We start from the raw sequence: 17,069 nt of genomic DNA, 5'->3' as shown, positions 1-17,069 counted from the left end.
CCTGACCAGCGAATTGTGGGGTTCTAGCAAGTATCACTACCATGTATCAGTGTCACATATCACACATGGGACTAGGAGGGATTGAAGGGATTGTTCAGAGAGAAGGAAAGTGGGACATGTTCTCCTAAGAGAGAATGACAGAAAAGAGGGATTACAGGGAAAATGGATCTTCTGTATTTTGTTCCAATTTTAAGAAAACTCCACTGATAATTCCACGTTTGGAATTACATAAATCAAAAAACATGCTGCATTTATACAAACAGTAAGTTAAAAAAAATATTGAAGACATTGTTTATTGACGCTTATTACTTTTAGGGGGTTTTACTGAACACCATTTTCCCCGAGTGCAACACAGTCAAATCTTAACTAGCTTGACAGACCAGTGTCACACCAAAAGTTTTGTTACTTCTTCGGTAGAAAAAAAATAAGATTTTTGGGGGGGGGGGCATTTCTGCTTTATCTAATAGCAATAGAAGTGAAAGATAGAAAAGCTGGGGAGAGCAGGGATGACATGCACCAAAGGGCTTGGCTCAGAATCAAACCTGGCAACTACAGTAAGGATGAATCTTCAAATAACTTTTAACCCTCTGAAGACAAGCCAGCTTCAGTCATAAACAGTGGAGTTTTTAAATAGGCTATTGGATATTTCACAACACAAATTTTACAAATGTTTTTTGGCCATGACAGATTTTTTGAGTGCCATCACAAACTCCCAGGAAGTGTAGCTGTTGGATGGTAAAACATACATTTTGCTATTCTGTGGTTAAAAAAGGCAAGATGTTCAAAGACAGAAGTGGAAACCCATTGAGCTTTGAAAATAAGCAGCATAGCCCACTATGAGGGTACAAGGTAGACTGATCTACTTGTTTATGCAGAATAATAACTCAGCAGCTAATCATAATAAAAACAAGCATTAATAATAAGAGAATCATTTGACACATCCTGAAGAATGGCTGCTTAGAGTTGGAGATTCCAGTGCCATCTTGCAGTTTTATGTTTTATCCTTAAGAGCCACATGTTTTGTTTTGTTTTGTTTTTCAATGTAACCTGAACCTGAAGCATAATTTCAACTCAAAATCCAAAGGACACTCATAAGTAGGATACCAAGGCAAAGAAGAGACAACATGCTAACAAAGCTGGCAAGCAAAACAAAGATGGCAATGCTTCAACTGAGAAACCCGCTGCTGAAGTCACCAGCATGCACCGGTTACTCAAAGAAATGGATGCTGACCAAAAAGCCACCCTAAAGGAAATCAAGAAAACTAAAATCTGCCGCTGAGGAAACCTTATCATGCTTAAGTGAATGTTTGGTAAATGATGAAGCGCATCTAGCTTTTTTTTGAAGAGGCTGAGGCAGCCAAAGCGGATCCACCTGTCAATACATCACGAGGACCATATTAAAAAGTGGACTGATGACTTCGAAGCCAGAAGCAGACAGGACAATCAATGTTTTAAGGGTTTTCCAGAGGAGTGCAAGGATGGAAACACTGCATCATTTACAGAGAGAATAATCCAGAGGCGGGATGGCCACAACTGGCAGCTAGAGTAATTACTGCCAAATTTCTAAATTTCCAAGATGTACTCCTGATTGGACACGTTGCAAGAGAGAAAAACAGATAACCAGGAATGGATACCAGATCATCATTTTCTGCTACTACACCAGAGAGGTCCAGTGACAAAAAATTCAGGGAATGCAAGAAGAAACTCAACGACTGTAATGTCATGTTCGCCCCGAAGTCCTGAGGGTCTTTTCTGCTGGAGGTGAGCGGCATGAGTTCACCAGTGTGAACAAGGCACTGGAGTTTATTAGCATATTGTGACTTACCTTGAAATAGGACGCTGCAAACGGACAGCATTTACTTCAAAGACTTTACCGTACCGTCTGATGGTGCTTCTACTTTTCATATGGGACAAATGGACTACAACGATTGTAAGCTGAAGTTTGAGAAGTTACCTTACTTGACCTTGGCAATATTACAGAGGCTCTTGTTACTCTGTTAAGACTATACATAGCTTGCATATAGTCTATATAAGGATGGGTTCAATTCTGAATATGTAATATGTCTGGTTACTCAAATAGCCTAAATTTGTAAGCCATAGCTTGCTATCATCATCTGCTGACCAAACTGTTTATTTGTTATAGTAGGTTATAGTAAATGATCATTGAGTAGAGTTAATGAACTCGACTGCCATGCCAATGGTTTAAGTAGTATCTACAGTTTGTGATTCACAGACCACTTGTTCTGTGTTTTTGAACGCAGGCCTATTAAGGTGAATGGACTTTTTTTAATTGAGCTTTTTTTCTTCTTTATCTTTCAATTGGTTTTCCTCAGTTTTATTTTTTAAGAAACTATATTACCCAACTGTAGCTGAGACAATAATGACCCAATGTAATTGCAGAAAGTGACTGCAGTTTTGCACTTGAAATGTAAAGTGCAGGAGTCTCCTAGTGAGGACAGTTTTAAACAAAAAGGAAAAAATGTGATGTGGTCCCTCTGCAGGAAACCCATTTGGCTGAAATAGAATCAAAAAGCATTGCAGGGGCTGGGTTGGTAAGAAATTTTATTGAATTGGTTCAACCAAAAGCAGAGGTGTGGCTACTTTAATAAATAAAAACGTAAAGTTCAACAAAAACAAAATTGTTTGAGATGATAATGGCCAATTGCCAATTACTGAAGCTGAAATTAAAGGTCAGAATTTATGTTGGCCACTTTGTATGCTCCCAATTCAGATTACACTGCTTTCATGTAGAATGTAAATTGGGCGATATTGGACAAAAAATTACTATTTCAAGAGCAGGCTTAATCACAGTCACAGCCATAGATCATCTCAGTAGCTAAAATAAAACATTTCCCATGTCTGAGTTATGTTTTATTACCGTTGTGTTATTGCTTTAGAATGAATGAAAGTCAACTAGCCACACAGCCACTCACCTCCATTCATTTTACATCATGGAAACCTTGATGGTTAAACACACTTTAAGTCTTTTAATAAGCAATTTCAAAGGGATGAGAAAAATATTGGATTCAAGACTTTGTATGTGATGTATTGATTCCACAACCACCATGCCTTCACCTTGTGTTAATTCATTTCAGCAAACATTTGGATAAACATGTGGTGGCATGTTGGCTGGCACTGTCGCCCCATGGCATGTACGACCTGAGTTTGATGCCTGGCCATTTCAAAACCAGTCTCCTACATCCAACAGACAGGCAAGTCAGGTGGATTAGAGTCTCCAAATTGCCAATAGGGATGAATGTGAGTGTGAGTGATTGTCTGTGTTAACCCTGTGACGCACTGATAATCTGTGCAGAGGGTTTCCCTGCTCTCCTCCCAGTGTACCCAGTGTACAGTGTAATAGCTACCCCCACAACCCCAAAAACCCCACCCCACCCCACACACCCATGAACTTGAAGTGGAATAAATGAGGTAAGTAAATGACTGAATTATTTATATACACAGTAGCATATTATTCTTCATATTTTATTTAATATTCATTGAAAAGACTTAAGCATTTTATACTAACTGTGTGGTATTTCCATGAAGTTGTACATTCAATCACTGCTGTATAAATTGTATGCATGGACAAAGGGATTCATTCTGTAAAAACCATTCATTTCGGGAAAAATACATTAACCGGTCTTCACTGCTCAATATTTTGAACTGTAGATGATTACATTCTCAAAATAACATTTTTAAGCAAGCATCATACAACAATGAAAATGAATTAAATTACGTTGCATAGACCTTTGTGTTTTCTTGACCTCCTCTGTCCCCAGTTTATTAAATAGTGGCTAATGTATTTTGGGTTGAAACTTTTAACGTGCACGAGTCAGACTCAAAGCACACTATGTTAAGATGTTAAGTACGGTCAGACAAATTGCTTCTGAGTGTCGAATTTGCCCGTGGTAACGTCACAGTGCAGTGATCATCTGGTAGCGGCCCTCGCTCTGCTCTTCCAATATAATATGTGAACTCATTGTTCAGCCCAGGGTTTCAGAAATCAATTTGAGCCATGGCAAATATACTTTTATGCAAATCCAGTCTACTATCCAGGTAAGTCGTTTGAAAATACCTCTATGAAATTAGAAGGGGTTAGACACGCACATACTGAGGCACTGAGGACCATGAGCAGAGGAAGAGTGTTGTTATCTATTGCTCAGGCAGCACTATGTTCATCCTGAGTGTGTCAGCACTGTAGGCAGGCTCTGTGGGCCTCATGTGGGACCAACACCTAATCTCATTTACTCTGGTATTTAACCAGGAGGAGATCTAGCCCGTCTGCTCTCACCATCAGTAATCGCTGCCCGAGATCAAAGACAAAACTGACATCACACTACGTTAGGCATTATATTGTCAGAATGCTTTCCGACCTAGGAAAAAATTAGAAGATGGCTCGAAAAAGAAAATACGGGAAAGTGAAGTGTGTTTTTAAAGAGGGGAGACAGGACCAGTTTTGTTGCTTCACTGCATTTCGCTGTTGCCTTGGGTGCTGTTTTGTGCCATATTTGGAAAGAGAGTGGCTTGATAGCCAAATTTGCCCAAGGCAGCGAAGCGCTCATGAATCTTGCCAAAAGATTAGAACTTTGTGTCAGGAATGTGTTATGACAATTGAATATTTGGAAATGAAACATTAGAAACATTTGTAGAAAATGTATTGCAGTTAGACTGTGCAATAGTGCATTCCACATGCTCTGCTTATTGCATTTCATCTTCATATTGGGAAGGATGACTGTATTGTCACTGTGATAATTACAATAAACAATTCAGCATACTGTTGTTGACCTTGGAGCCCTACATTTGAGACAACACCCCATTACAGATATAGGCCTCACTGCATCATAGACCTGTGTATACTGTAATTGGATGAGCAAAGTAGGGAATTAGGAAGACAAGTCGATAGCAAGCAGTGTGATTCAATTACATTCCTACATCCTGAAAAAAAAAAAAAGTCATACTCTCAGCGTTTTTAATGCAACAAAGTGAATTGTAATTCAGTTGCCTCAGTAGCAAGAGCTATTTAGTGCATTTTGGAGGTGCAAAGATGCCAACATTATCTTTTTATTCATTTATTTGTTTGTTTTGTTTTGCTTTAACAATTACAAACTTCATCTCACCTGCATACTAGAAAATGAGGGTTGCAGAGAGAGAAAGAATAAAATGCTTGTGTGATTTGATTTAGCCGCACTCTTTCACATTTTGATGAAACTTAGATGCAAGTAACTTAGTAACTAACTAACCCACCCACTAACCCATTCCCTGCTTCAGGTCAGACTTTCTTAAAAAGTACAAAAAAAGCCTGCACTGGTGAAGAATAAAATCTGGGCTGAAAATATCAATTCTGAAAAATAACTAAAAAGCAGCATTGGACAATTACGCACACTTGTTCACTTGTCAAATAAAAATGGCAAAAAATAAAAAACAACAACAACAACAACAAAAAAATAATAATAATAATAAACACCAACTCTTATCTCAAGGCCGCAACAACATCCAGTAAGCTTTTCCCAAAGCTGCACAGCACAGATAAATTGAAATGGAGTGGGCTGGCCTGAATTCATGCTTGAGCAAAAAATGTTAATGATTCCAAAGATAATGATTCCAAATACAAGGTTTAATTATTTGTTCGCTGTCTGCAACTCCAAAAGTGATTTATTGATTCCTTTTAACCTTATTCAGATGAGAAAAATCCAAAGTAAAGAGAGGAGTCTGATGACAGCCCTAGAGCTATTGAAATTACGGATTAGTCAAATCTGAATTGTTCTGTCATCTCCTGCTGACTCGCTTAGCTGTGTTTACTAAGGCAATACAAGCTGTCAACATGACACCCCTTCCCCTGTTGCAAAAACAGTAAAATTACCATTTTATCAACATTCAATCAGCATAGGATCTAAAGCCTATGCTGATTGAATGTGTTGTGGAGAAAGTACCTAATTTGTCGCTGCAACATCAGATAAGAGGGGGAAATCAATTTCACTTTACATCTAACATTATAGGCCAAGTCTGACTGACAGGCTTGGGAGGGGAAGGAACATACAGTACATCCTACATTTATTGATTCTCCACTGGTTTACCTATTGTCAATGTACAATAAAGATTTTAATCAAACCGTGAAAGTATAACTCCAATCGTGTAGGTACTTACTGTACAATAGTGGCAGATTTAGGGGCAAGAAAGGAGAGCATAGCTTTTTGTAATGAGGTACCCCAATCATAATGTCGACTTCAATCCCTGTGATCACTCCTACACTGCAGTGCAGCACACCTCCTGCTGCCATTAGTCTGATTTTCTGTGACAACTCATGTACCCTTGATACAAGCTGCTGTCACTACTACTGTACTGCAGTCACCAATTTCAGATGGCACAAAGGCAAAACATCACAAGATGGAAAGAGACACCATAATCATCTGAGGGACAGTTCACTTGTTGCAAGTTACAGAAACTGATACAGTTGCGATTACACACACACACACACACACACACACACACACACACACACACACACACACACACACACACACATCTGTGTTTCCATTACCCTGAAATTACGTTTTGTTTTTGTTGTTTGTTTGTTTGTTTTGGTTTTTTTTTTTTTTTTTTGAGAAAATCTCTTGAAATCCAACAGTTAAATCTCTCCAGTCATGCTGTCCAGTGAAATCCCTTAAGCACAATCTGAATTGTATTAAAATAGGTTAAAATTAAATTTTCAGACATTTCCTGTTATTTTATGAATGTGTTGGCTATACAGTCTATGCAATGAATGAAACAACTGTTACATTTGTTTCATGGTTGCTTCGCTCTGATAAAGCAAGCATCCATACTGAATGCCATAAAGCACACGCTAAACACAGTCTGCCTAACCAGTGTGCCAGCAGGGAGAGGGTTGTCTCTGCAGAACCACAACAAAACCGCACAGCAAAGTCACCTTGGGCAGGACAAGGTCACAAGGCTAATGAGCACTGCAAGTTGTGAGCGTTGCAAGTTATGGTGCAACAACTGGCACCGTTGACTTTAAATCGGCAGCTGCACGCTTCACTGCTGCAAAAAAAGTGTAAGAAGTAAAATGATATAAGCCAGTAACAGTTATGGTTATGTTTTCATTTGTTTTTAAACTTTTTTCATTCTATTTCATTTGATCAGTGAGAGGAAATTCTTCATGTTTACTTGTTGCCCCAACACAACAACAATTATTCATTTATCTTTTTATTTTTAAAATAGCTTTATGCATGTGAGTCTACTGATGCGACTGACTTTATTTGGAATACAATGTATAAGCAAAAGTTGCCACAGACCACATTTTTTACCAGAATTTCCATCAATCATCAATCAAAAAGTGCCGGACACATGTACCGGCACTTTTTCTAACAGAAATCCTTACACACACACACACACACACACACACACACACACACACACACACGCACACACACACGCACACACCACACACCACACACATCCATTTGAGGCTAGTAATGCTTGAAGGGATGCATTTTTACTCCTCCCAGAGTCAGAGCTGAGGGTCATGAATCCACCTCCACTAAATGCGGTAGCCATGGGCACAGCACACGTTTGCGTCAGAGGTGGCCCCTTATACCTCTGAAACCCCATTCCAAAATTGAGGCCAAAGCCTTTGATCTGCGGAGATAGCTGGTACTGCAAGGTAATAAGGGGGAAACTAACAGGGAGAGGAAAGAGCGAGCAAAAACAGACAGAGAGAAGGAAGAAGGACCAACATACAAACGAGCTTCGGCTATTACTTTTCTGCCTATATGTCCTGTGTATGCGATTAAAATAATTTTCTGATGGCCTGTTTCCATAGTAACATACTCCCTCATGCGCACGTGCACACACAGAGACACGAACATACACAAGCACACACACAAACACCTGAGGCAGCAGTACCTGCGACTGATGTTTCCACTTGGACTGCATCAATAGATGAGAACATTAGATTAGACGACCATTTCATCTGATGTGACCAGGCCTTGCTGCAAGAAACGATTCCTCTCCGCATAAGGAGAGAGAGACATCACTTAGCTATTGTGAGGGTCTACATGATTAATGAATCACCCTGTAGTTAGAGCTTTCCCCCGACTTTGGGATTTCAGAAATGTAACCATGACATAACGTGATTTCAGGTGGGCTGCCATAAAGCAAATTCCAACAAGAAATTCCAACAAGATGAGAGAATTCAGAATATCGATGCCAAGTCAGAACAACAGCCACTATGATTCTTTGGTTCAGTCAGTGATACTGACATGTTCCACAGACTGAGTAATCATATGACTTCTAAAGTAGACAAAATGCGCTATTTTTGTGCAATTTACTTTAAGGAGGTGTAATCTTCCTTGAGATGAAGAGCTCTGACAAGCCAGGCAAACACAAGGCAGATAGAAGGGAAAAAAATGAATGCAAATGCACATTCAACCACGAGCATGGCTGCCTGTGACAAGGCCTGTCAGACAAGGGTTGCCTAGCAACCAAGGTATGATTGGTCAAGTTATGCAAATATCTCTATTCATCACCCAAGAGCCTCAGTTATTGACTTTTCATTCCCTTTGAGTACCCTGTGCTGGGTCATTAGACCCAACTATTGCCTTGTTAGACAGTCTGATAGTCTTAAGGTGTAATGATATATCCTAATCTATCCTCACAATGAGTATCTTGGACTCACAACACCATAGATGGATTTATGGCCCAATATATATATATATACATACACTATATGGACAGAAGTATTGGGACACACCTCTTAATCACTGAAATCAGGTGTTTCATTCAGTCCCACTGCCACAGGTGTATAAAATCAAGCACCTTGCCATGAAGTCTGCTGGGCAGCTGCTTGCAAGCCTTACATCACCAAGCACAATACCAAGCATCAGATGAAGCGGTAGAAAACATGCTGCTACTGGAGTCTGGAGCAATGGAAACATGTTCTGTGGAGTGATGAATCACGCTTCTCTACCTGGCAGTCTAATGGACGAGTCTGGGTTTGGTGAATGCCAGGAGAACATTACCTGTCTGACTATATTGTGCCGACTGTAAAGTTTGGTGGAGGAGGGATAATGCTAGGGGCTTGTTTTTCTGGTCCTGATCACAGTGTGCTAGGTTTGAATCCGACCTCAGGCTATTTGCTGCATGTCATCCCCTCTTTCTTCCCTGCCTTTCCTGTCTCTCTCTACTGTGACTGTCAAATAAAGCAGAAATGCCAAAAAAATAAAATAAAATAAAAGAATCGGATGTCATAAAAGCTCTTGTATGTGGCCAAATACTTGTGTCCATATAGTGTAGAATGTCTCTAATGCATTTTCAAAAGCAGGCATCTACTAGGCAGTGTGGCTCCGGAGGGAGAGTGGTTGTCTGGTAATCTGGTTAGATTCTCCAGAGAGCGCCTCCAAGTGTCCTTGAGCAAGACAATGAACCCCTAACTACTCCTGATGGGCAGCTTGATACCTTGCATGGCAGCCTCTGCCATCAGTGTGTGTATGTGTGCGTGAATGGATGGATGGTGAAGCAGACATTGTAAAGGATTTTGAGTGGTTGGCAGACCAGAAAAGTGCTATAGAAATGCAGTTCATCTACCATTTTACTGACAGTTTACTGGAGGTCCCTCAGCACTTTTTCAACACAAATGATATATAAAAGATAGAAGTGAAGTTCTGAACTTGTAGCAAGCCTCTATGTATTTTATTGATATGAATCTTCATACTGACCTGATGATGCATTTCAGAGAATTTGTAAAGTCAGAATTTTCAACCCACAGGGCAGTTATCTGACATCACGGCAACATGGCATTCAGAGAAAAACTGATTCACAGCTAAAAACAACTAACCTTAAAACTAAGGTGATGGACAAACTGTGAAAAGGTTTTGCTGATGAGCCCCTGAGGGATTTTGCCTACATAGGTCACCTACACACTCCATATCTAACACTCTAAAGGATGAACCAAATCTGGTAATTAGCTTTAGTTGTTATGATCCCCTTTATCTGTAACAACTTAAGGGCTCAATGCAGGCCCTGGATTTCATTGCAGACTCCCCCACAAGGGGTACACCACCATTTGATGTTGCCAGATCAAGCTTAAGCTGCCTTCTCGCTCAATAGCAAAATCAAACGCAACTGATTCAGAGAGCCAATAAAACCTTTTCCCAGGGGAGGTCTCGACAAGTCCAGCATTTCAAGCGGCTGCCTAATCTACAATCTGAGACCATTTTGCTCCGGGTTAAATGTCTTTACTCCATAGTTCGCTCGACTCTGACCTCAGGCTTGCGTTTCACCTTGGAGGGTGCACATTTATCTTTGCTGGGCCCAAGGGACCAGAGAGGACAGTTAGTCATTACTCCAGCTGTGCTCTGAAACCAGCTTGTAGGGCTTGTAGTCACAGTATCTCTAAGGAACCACTGCCCTCCAATTCTGGATCAATGGAGACCATTAACGGCCAGTGTAGCTATTCCTACAAATATGGCTTTGTCTTTGTGACATTCCAGACCTTGACCTCGGATGGAGAGGGTTAAAGCTCATGGAGGCTATTGTTTGACAGTGTAAAGGAAATGTATGGTGTGCAAGGCTTGCACAATCATTGGCTCCTTGTTGTGCTGCATGCACCACCCCAATCGATACACTAGTCATTTTCAGTTTTCCAAGCATAGATCTGTCTTGAAATGTGCCATTATTTATTCCATGTGATGGCCCTTTAGATGTTAGGTGAGTGAAAGGTTGCTCTGGTTCCCCCCAGATTTATGCTATGGGAAAGTACTTATTGATTTAGCATTTTCAAGGATCTTTGCATGAAATGTGCAAACACACCAGAAAATACAGATCATCTCCCTCATACAGTAGAAAGCTGGCTCAAATTAATCGCATAACATATCTTAATTTACTAGTGTATAAATCTAGGAGTCATAATGATGAAATAGTTTGTGTTAAGCGGCACCAAAAACACATCAAACAAACACTGTTATTCAAATTCATGAGGCATAATATAAGTCATAAGGCAAAAATATTAACTTATTCATAAAGTATATCTAATGAAGTGGCCCAAATGTAAAATCCCTCCATTTTCATCTAATAACCTGGGAATGCATGATCTAGATATGCTGTAAAACTAAAAATGTTGCAAGAAATGATTACCTGCCATAATTTCACAGCACAGTATGCAGACAGCTACAGCATAAGCTGAAATTGGCTAGCATTAGTGTTAGATGGCGTTAGAGCTTCATCAAAATGTTTCAGAAAGAGAAACATTTCGATGAGGCAGGGGTGTTCTCTCCAGCTCAGATTAAAAACCCACAGGTCTGTGCTAGGCATGAACACAAGGGAGCCCAGGATAAGCTTAAAACATTTCCAAATTTGTGACATTTCTGTGTGTTTGTTGCACCCGCATGATCGTTTTGTTCCACTTTTCTCTACGTCCTTCACAGACTGATGTGCATCACTAATTATCATCTATGTGCACTGGTGCTCTGCTTTCCACTGTTCCACTTACTGTAAGCGGTGAACTAAATGTTGTCATCAGTAAGTAGTATCACACACTGCTAATTACATGTCCAGATCAGATTGGATGTTTAAACTTTTTTGTCACTGATCCTCAATCCAGCATTTTTGGTCAGTATCAGATGAATTCCAACTGAATAGGTGGTTCCCTATGTAAAGCAGGTGCAGCAGTGTGTAATTTGTCACCATAAGTTGTCTCATGACATAGCCGATGGCAATTTGGTCACTCAGTGCTATGGCTGAGACTCAAGCAAACTTTTGCAAAAGTTTGCTGCTCATGCATTTTGAATCACTTTCCTAAATCACATCCTCTAAAGGAGGATGCAGATAGCAGAAAGGAATTACACAATATAACCAGTGCATTTGGTGACAAGCTGAGAGAAATGACTACTGAACAAGTCAGGTCACAGAAAATCATACTGACAGTCTGCAAAAATAATGAAACTTCTTGGGATTCAAATAAACATCTTAGAGCAAGCACACTCAAGAAACCTTTGCATGCTGAAATGTCGAAATGTCAGACTTCAGATCGAGCTACTGCTAGGTTTTACCCTTGCATGACTTTTTTTTTGTAAGCTAAAAGGTGCATGCTGAAGTACTTGAGCATGGCACAGGAACCTTGTTTTTGCACCATGAATGTGAACATTCCATTCCAGACTGAGGACATCAAATTCCAGCTGGTCAAATATTTCTACAACAAAAATGGGGGAAAATGTTGATACCAAAAAAGGGTAATGCTTCTGTGATAACTATACATAAAACTATCTATTTTTGTGCATTTTAAATTATTTTCTATATAGTTAAAGTATTTAAATTCACAAACTGATAATCAGAACTAAAGTAGGAATTAAGCATATAAATTCATTTACCATATTCCAATTTCCATACCATTATTGTGTTTCACTATGACAGGACAACTAAGCTTTTAAAATGTGCTTTTCTCTGCAAGCAACATACCACACTGTACGGCCATAATGAAATGGTTTTCAATTTATTCCTTACAAGATAAGCCGCCATTTTCAATCTGCTCACCATACAAGTCCACCAGCTAGAGGAGTAATATCATGCATCTCGCACCGACAATTCAATTTGTGTGTGGCCAAAAAAAATTGATTGCAAGTAGCAGATAAAGAGTAAAACATGTCATTTTAAATTCCTTCTGGATACTATCCACTCAACAAATCAGCTATTGCTAGGCATTTCATTAAGTGCAATACTCTTGACAACAGTAGCATTAAGGATGACAAGGGTCTGACCTTACTATCACTGTAAGTATTCACTGAGATCCAGACACTGAAATAAACGATTCAGAATTGTGAAACTGACAGTCTTGTGTGAAAATGACCTTTAGTCTAGCTCACTGTCTTTGAAATATTTTCAAGTGCAAATGGCACACTCAAGCAGTGAACCTGAGAAAGTCAAATCTAATATTTTGAAAATACTGCTGGATTTGGTGACTGGTAAAAATAACCCAGGAAAAAAATACAGCTTTTTCCCACAGTAGATGAACACAAAACTCTCTTTGAACCAAATTACCCTATTTCCATTTGCATTTGTCACACACTGGGATTGAGCTGAGCCACGGTAGCGCGTGACAGTATATGTGGCTGGTTCTGATTGGGGTAAGGCCTTCGATAGGCCCAGTGGAGTCAGAGGAGGGGTTGAGGGGGCAGATGGGACCAGGGTGATGTATTATGCATGGGTAAAAACCATGCTCTGGAGGGCCAGCTGAGGCCCCAGCCAGAGAGGGACAGACTGACCCAGCCAGACCCATCACACACCCACTCCCTCTCCAGCACCTCCCCCAACCCTCTGAGGCTACGGGCAGCCTGTGCTCTTCCATGACCCTGGGCTCCGTTCCAGCCCTACTGGCTAAAATATGTGGAAGTCAGTCCTTTGTGTTGAAATATTCATTTGTACTCTTCCAGGATGGGTATTTGGTTTTGACACAGCTGATTTTGGTCTAGCATTCTCCGCTCTACACACAGGTAGGGGGATTATTACCTTGACACCTGCTGTCATTCAGCCAAGATCACAATCATATCTACCTCCACTATATTCATACAACTCGACAGAAAAGTCTGTATTTTCAAGTAAAGTTGATGCTTTCACTGAGAGATTACTTATTATCTTTACTGTGTCAAAGTCACTGAGGTCAGAAAAAGAAGACTTTATATATCTACCATACTTTATAGCTAAGCCAAGTCTGTGGACTTTACAACCCCAGAATATTGATTTTTCCAGACTAGATAGCAACGCTAGTAATGTATTTATTCTGTGTTCATCACATTTCACCGGGGGCTCAAGAATCTATTGGCTTCTCCTGCAAATTTTATGACATGACAAATTAATCAGATATTTTTCTAAATTGCCTGATTTAGGTTTACATCCGTATACCACTACAAATGCCAAGCTACAAGCACATGCTAGACTTTGTGTGCATGCGTGTGTGTGTGTGTGTGTGTGTGTGTGTGTGTGTGTGGGTGGGTGGGTGTGTGTGTGTGTATTTGCCTGGCTTTTTCTCAAGGAGTGACAGGCGTGTCTGCTGCTCTGCACTGATGATTAAACCAGAGTGGAGGTGGGAGAGAGCCAGACAGACCTACTTCATCAGTGTCTCCCCTCTGTGAGTGTGAAAGTCACCCTTACTGGCCTCCAATGTGAATCAACGTCGCCCCCGTCCCCCATGCGTTTCCTTTCTTGCCCTCCATCCCCCTCCTCTGATGAGTGACAGCTCAGCTAATGTAGTCACAGTCAGATACAGCAGGAGGAAGGGGAGATAGAGGGAGGGTCGGTAGCAAAGACTCTGCATCCAATCTCCTCCCAGCTTGACTGGAGGACACACACCAGATGGGCTTTTGGAGAAATAGGAAGATCCAGTGCAAGTAACAGTGACTGTCTCTTGCATGATAATGATTTAGTGGTGGTTTGTCAAAATTGCCATGTTCTTGTATTGCCTTCATAACGATATAATTAAGAGATAAAAACTATAATTAAGAGTTGCAGGTTAGTGTCTCGCATAACTTAGGGAAGACTGGCACATTGGTCAATGATTAACTAACTTGTTAAAAGTGTTTCTCAATTAAATGTCTTATTTTGACCTGCAGCTGCACCATTTCTTTAGTTTTTCTATCATAGGATATTTGTAGCTGTCAAATGTAACTGTAGCATGTAAAACTAGCAAATGATGGAAAATCACCAAGTAAGGACAACACAGATACAAAATAGCTTACTGTGTTCTCTGTTCTACATGCTCCATGTTAACTCTTAAGCAAATCATGTAATGTGATCATTTACACCTTGCAGCTAACTAAGAGTACTGATGTTTCTGTAAAAAAAGATTTGTTAGTAGCTTTTCATATTTGACCTGGATATTCATTAATTAAAAAAATGATACTAAAATAACACTAACTCAATACGGTATTATTTTTAAAACTATTTTAGATCAAGCATATTCAGCTACACTATGACTTTTTTACCCATATGCAGTCTCCCTTTGCCCGTCAAGATCAAATTCTGTGATATTTGGTTTTGTGGTGTAAGAGAGCATACAAGAGACCGGAGAAGTAGTCGTTATAGCTTAAAAAATGACATTAGTATTGTATCCTATTTCATGAATGCATATGCTTTACATACTTTCCCCTCTTCTTTAGACTAATACCTGCCTTCACAGGCTATGTTTTCCATAACCATAGGAATCATGAAAATATAAACTAATATTTTCGGGTATCCTGGAGTTTCAGTCAACTTAGGAACATGCCATGTAAACGCAATTCTCTGGGTTTGAACTAATAATTACTGACCCATAAAAATCTGCTCAATTTTTTCACAAACATGTAATTTCTGCTGTGAATACGGGAGATTCTCCTCAACCAAGTCACCATTTTGTGCATCCATCAGATTGTGGTTGACAAGTTAAAAGCCAGAAACCATCTTGTGATAATGGCATTTTTTATTCCAGGAATGTGCTTTGGCCATTAAATTCCATCACAGGGAGTCCTCTTCTGAGCAAACAAGAATGGATAAGAATACGCACTGATAAATACTTTCCTAAAGACATTTTAACTTGTGCTATAAAAGAAAAGAACAACATTCAAAAGGAAAGGCGTTGACAGAATAAAGTGCCACGAAGGCTGCGAGTAAATGAACAAGACTGAGAGTAGTGTCTGCCATGTCCCTGAAAGAAAGATGGCCACCTGTCTTTCCCATACCCCGATGACAGAGAAGGGGGGGAGAGAAAGAGAGAGAATGAGAGATAAAGTGATAAAAGTGGGGAAAAAAATGAGCCAGGGGCATTCAACGTCAGTCATCAGCCACTCAGTAGTCTCACCACGTATCCTTCACTGGCGTGTAAGTGGATTTCCTCTGGCTTTGAGCATTAAATACGCTTTTTAGCTTCAGAAAGAGATAGACAGAGACTGAGGGAATGAAAAGAGAAAAAAAATATATTTTTTTGAAAAGCTAGGTTTCCTCTTGGAGCTGCGTGGTGACCTGTTGCGTGTGAAGGTCTTTAGTTCTGTTTAAGGGGTGACTCATATCAACATGTGACAACAAAAAGGGAAAAAAAAAAAAAAAAAACAAAGTCAACCAGAAAGCGCCCACTTGGGTCACACTGGATGATGACCAAGACAGGGTGCAGGGGTTTCGCCACTTCTAGACCTGCATAGTGAAGTCCATGAAAACCGATTCTAAAATATATATTCAGCATTATATATCTAGACACTGTGGAAAATTCTTCACCAAATTGTCCCTGACACAGAATTGCTATAACTCTGCTGTTTTCTCATGCTCATGCTGAGTGTAGCACCCAGAATAAACACTACCTTACCTCTGGTATTAGCAGCATAAGAAGAAGAGACAAGTACAGAAAGTAAATTGCTAATTAGGTTTGGGTGGGTAATATGTTGATACATCATTACTGTGATATGAGATGAGATAACATATGGGATTTGGGATATTGTACTACAGTGATATGGCATTAATTTCTTTTCCTGGTTTTAAAGGCTGCATTACAGTAAAGGAATACTATTTTCTGAAGTCATGAGAATGTTTTAGCTTTTCTATTATTTGCCACTACATGCTGGGTCTTCACATGCACATAAAAAAAACTTACAAAACATAAATACAAAACACAAATGATAATCCGTACAATATCAATTATCAAGGTATGCTGTCAAACATGATTGTGACTGTGAAAATTGATTCTGTTTGTATCACCCCGCCCTGTCGCCAGTCAGCTAGCAAGCTTGTGACACTGATGAGTCCACAGCAGTGCAGTGGCAACAGCATAGGTCACCAGGCAGCTTGCCACTCTGCGTTTTCTTCTAAACACAATCAATTAAAATGTCAAGATATCATCGGCATATCATGGAGATAAAAGGTCACCACGATGTTGCCCTCTGGTGGCAACAACAGAAAAATTAGGTTTTTGACTGTTTCATAGTAGATTTGATATAAAATGATCACAGAGAGATCACAGAGAATGCAGAATAAAACCAATTCCACTTGAAAATAATCTTTATAATGTTTCTATTGGAGCTAAAACAAAACAAAACTGAGTTATTTAATTTAAATCAGTA

General features: G+C 39.8%; 1 protein-coding gene across 2 annotated transcripts in view; it reads right to left on the bottom strand.

Annotated features, from left to right (window-relative positions):
• Nucleotides 1-17,069, bottom strand: part of kazna (kazrin, periplakin interacting protein a) — a 208,871-nt gene that overhangs the window by 160,418 nt on the left and 31,384 nt on the right. The gene's annotated exons all lie outside the window — the stretch shown is intronic.

This window comes from Myripristis murdjan, chromosome 7, assembly GCF_902150065.1.
Source record: "Myripristis murdjan chromosome 7, fMyrMur1.1, whole genome shotgun sequence".
In the NCBI taxonomy this organism is placed as follows: Eukaryota; Metazoa; Chordata; class Actinopteri; order Holocentriformes; family Holocentridae; genus Myripristis; species Myripristis murdjan.
The sequence above is the reverse complement of the archived record's forward strand: the minus strand, read 5'-3'. Positions and strand labels throughout refer to the sequence as shown.